At 41.0% G+C, this 3562-nt stretch overlaps 1 protein-coding gene across 4 annotated transcripts in view; it reads left to right on the top strand.

The window, feature by feature from the left end:
- SCAPER (S-phase cyclin A associated protein in the ER) overlaps nucleotides 1–3562 on the top strand; it is a 454172-nt gene that overhangs the window by 20764 nt on the left and 429846 nt on the right. The window lies entirely within an intron of this gene.

Below are 3562 nucleotides of genomic sequence, written 5' to 3'. Positions count from 1 at the left end.
CCCCAGACTTCTCTTTTTGAAGATTAAAAGTGTGAGAAGAATGTATTTTCCGGCTGCCATGTACATTTATAGATGGTGTTTTATTCATTCTGTGTTTTACATTACAAATAAATGATTGTAAATTCTTCTCCCCAAAACTTAGAGTTGAGCCAAGAGATTTCAATCTCTTGGTTCACCAATGATTCATTAGCAGAACTGGGTGAAGATATGGAAGAGGTCTCTGTGCCATAGTGAGTTAAGAAGCCATTCCTCTGTGCAGTATGGTGGTAGGAGTAAAATGGATGGATAGGAATGGAGATGGGCTGCTTCCCTCTAGGTTTCCAGAATCTCTCTAAATTCCTTTGCAATCAACAGCTGGATTTGAAACTCTAGTGGCTAGCTGACAGTTTCTCAGTTAATTCAGTTAAGAAGGGTTTGTGCTGTGGATTTAATAATCTGAGCCCGCTGATGATTGCTAGGTGGGCTCAGCCTGAAGCCACGTATTTTATTTTTTTTTTAAGTATTCTCTTTAATAAAAAATTGGGTTACTACAATAAAATAATCTACATTAAAAGGTATTATTAGTTGTACAAAGTTAAGTATTGCAAAATTTAGGAACTGTCAGAATTAAGGTCATATAATGTGAATTTGGAATGTGCGTAGCAAAGGAGCTAAGCAGTGCAGAGCCGTGCTGAGGCCAGCTGCTGCCGCGTCTCCCCTCAGGACTGTAGCTTCCTTCTGGCTGCGGCCTGTGTGCAGCTTTCACCTGGAAGTTGCATCCATATTGCTGCTACTTCTCCTCCCTGACTCATCTGCTGCTGCTTTTCCTTCTCATCTCCACCTCCCCAGCTATACTGCCCTCTACTTCCCCCACCTGCCTTCACACTGTCTGCATGTTAGGATTGGGCCCTGGGGCCCCTCGCACCCCAGGGAGCCCCAGGATCAGGCCTCACACTGCCCTGCGTGTCCAGTCAAGCATGAAGAAGCACAGAGCTCTGCCCTAGTCTGGAAGTTTAGCAGTAAGGGAGTGGTGCCACTGCTGCCTTGCTGCCAAGTTTTTAAACCCATGGGAAATTCTGTGGGGTTGATTACATGGCGCTGGGGGCCAAATCTGGTTTGTGGCCCAGGGATTGAGAACCACTGAATGAAGTTGGGGCTCTGGAAAATGAATAGTATGCAACTGTGCAGTTAAAGACTATGTATAGTGATGCATATGAACAAGGGGTCCAAATCAAAGGTCCACAGGAAAACTGAATCGTAGCATATTCTGGCTTTTTATATTTTCAATTTGAATAAATTTTTACATATTTCTTTAACTGCAATTAGAAATGTGTTGAAGAGTATTGAATTATATCGGGTGTATAATGTGTCAAGGTGTTTTTAAGCTTCCCTCAGAGGCACTGGGTGTTGGCTATAGACAAGGCTACAGATGTGGACTGGACTGTGCCAATTTTGCTGGGACCCAAGCTTGAGGTTCCTGCTTAGAGGGTTTTGCCTCCTCCACTCGGGGTCATATTTGTGGTCAGGAAGGAATTTTACCCCATGGTCCTATTCGTACGAACTGTGGGGGCTTTTGCCTTCCTCTGTAGCAGGAGCAATGGCCCTGCGATCTCTTAAGCGTATATTGACAGTATTTCATACAAGCAGGACATTGGCTGCCATGATTCCTGTGCTTTACCTGGGGCAGGTTAGGATGTTAGGTCTGTGTTGTGTCCGGATCAACAGGAGTCTTATGTAGAGTTTAGATTATGGATTGCCTAGGATGGTTTAGATAGGGATAATCCTGCCTTAGGCAGGGGGTTGGCCTAGATGACCTCTGGAAGTCCATTCCTGCTCTACTTCTCTATAACTCTATAATCACAAAATATTGGTTGTTGTATCTGAATCAGTTTTTGACAAATCAGGCAAAATAAAAAATGTAGATGTTTGCTTGTTTTTCTGTTGTAGTGGTTTAGAGCTCCATTGTGAAATATAATGGAAAGGTGAACCAGAAGTGCCGATCATCTCAGTACTTGGAGGAAATAGCAAGGTGTTACCTAAACAAAACTGTGGTTAGCAACAGCTATTTAAAAATACAGTGATATTTCCTTCATACCTGAATACTGTGACTGTTCTTTGATGAACTCTAAACTGAAAAGCTAATATAAACAAAGCTGATACTATCAGCAATATGTGGACAGTTTGATTAGTTATGCAAAGATAAATTGGTTATGGAGATAACATTTCTGCTAGTATAACAGTGATATCTCCTATAAACTTCGTGGAAGAAGTTTAATTATGATTTGTAATAGAGGGGAAATCTGCTAATAAATTTTATTTCTATGATGTAAGTATATTTTTACTTTCTTCCTTTGATTAAATATTGTTCCGATCCGTTCATTTTATTTATTCAGCAACAGAATAGGTATATTTTTAGTGAAATATTGTACATTAAATTGTATGAAACTTCAGAGAACTACTTAATTTATAAACATTGAAAGTAAAATTAAAAAAGAATGAAATGCATCCTCTAGGCTAGAAAGGTATTGTTTATGTCCTTCTGATTTCCTTTCTGAAGGCAGATTCATTTCATGTTTGATACTTTTGTATTCTCACATATACATGTACTAATTTTTTAAAACATACTTCAGTTTAATTATAAAATTTACTATGTTGTTTAAATCTAACAACTTGCTAGATTATGTACAAAGTTTAATATAATGATGAAAATTGTAAAATTATATTAAATGAGATTCTGATGCTAAATTTAGTTAAGCAGAAAGTGATTTTTTTTTTTTTTTTCCTGAAAGCAAAAGAATAAGTCCCCTCTGAGTTCCCTTATGGTTGCTGCTAATAAAAATTTACTGGGCTAATTTGGCAGCTTCAGGTTATCCTGAGCTTATAAACTTCATGTGGACACAGATACTGCAAAACTGAACAACTGCACCGCTGCAGTTTTTATAGTATTTAAATTGGACTTTGAAAGTATTTTTAAGCTACATCAAAAGAAGATTAAATTTTTAAAAAAATTGCGTAAAAAAATTGTAATTCCATGGTAAAATATTTATGAGCAAGATGAAAGTGTTAAGTATACATGTGTAATATTTTTATTTATATTACTGGAGTGCTATTTGTCTTTTGGCAGCATTCCATTAGGGTCCACCTCAATTTGGCACACACCAAAATGAGATCTCCCAGAAGAGAATCTTCCTGGCAAGAAACCCATAAGTATCATGGGTGGGGAGGAAGGAAAAGCATTATAGGAATATTAGCCAAATGCCTGTCAAGAATGACCGGGGGGGAGGGGCAGCCGGGGGCAGTGGCCTGTGTCTAGCCCGCCTCCCCCCACCTTAGAGGCCAGGACCACTCCCCCTCTCCCCCCTGCTGCTATAGGGGTGGGCCACCCCCGTCTGCTGGCCCCGCCCCCTGTCCACTCTGTCGCCGCCGCCTGCTGATGGGGTGGAGACAGAGGCCTGGGGTCAGGCTTGCTTCCCTCACCCTCACCCCTGCTACTTTAGGGCCAGGGCTGGTCCCCCTACCCTCACCTGGAGGGCTGGCGAGGCCAGAGCCCAGCATCTGGCTCTGCACCCTGACTCCTGTTGTC

The sequence above is a fragment of the Gavialis gangeticus genome, unplaced genomic scaffold (genome assembly GCF_001723915.1).
Source record: "Gavialis gangeticus isolate Ggan-Ray unplaced genomic scaffold, GavGan_comp1, whole genome shotgun sequence".
In the NCBI taxonomy this organism is placed as follows: Eukaryota; Metazoa; Chordata; order Crocodylia; family Gavialidae; genus Gavialis; species Gavialis gangeticus.
Note: the sequence above shows the minus strand (reverse complement) of the source record. Positions and strands in the feature narration are given on the sequence as shown.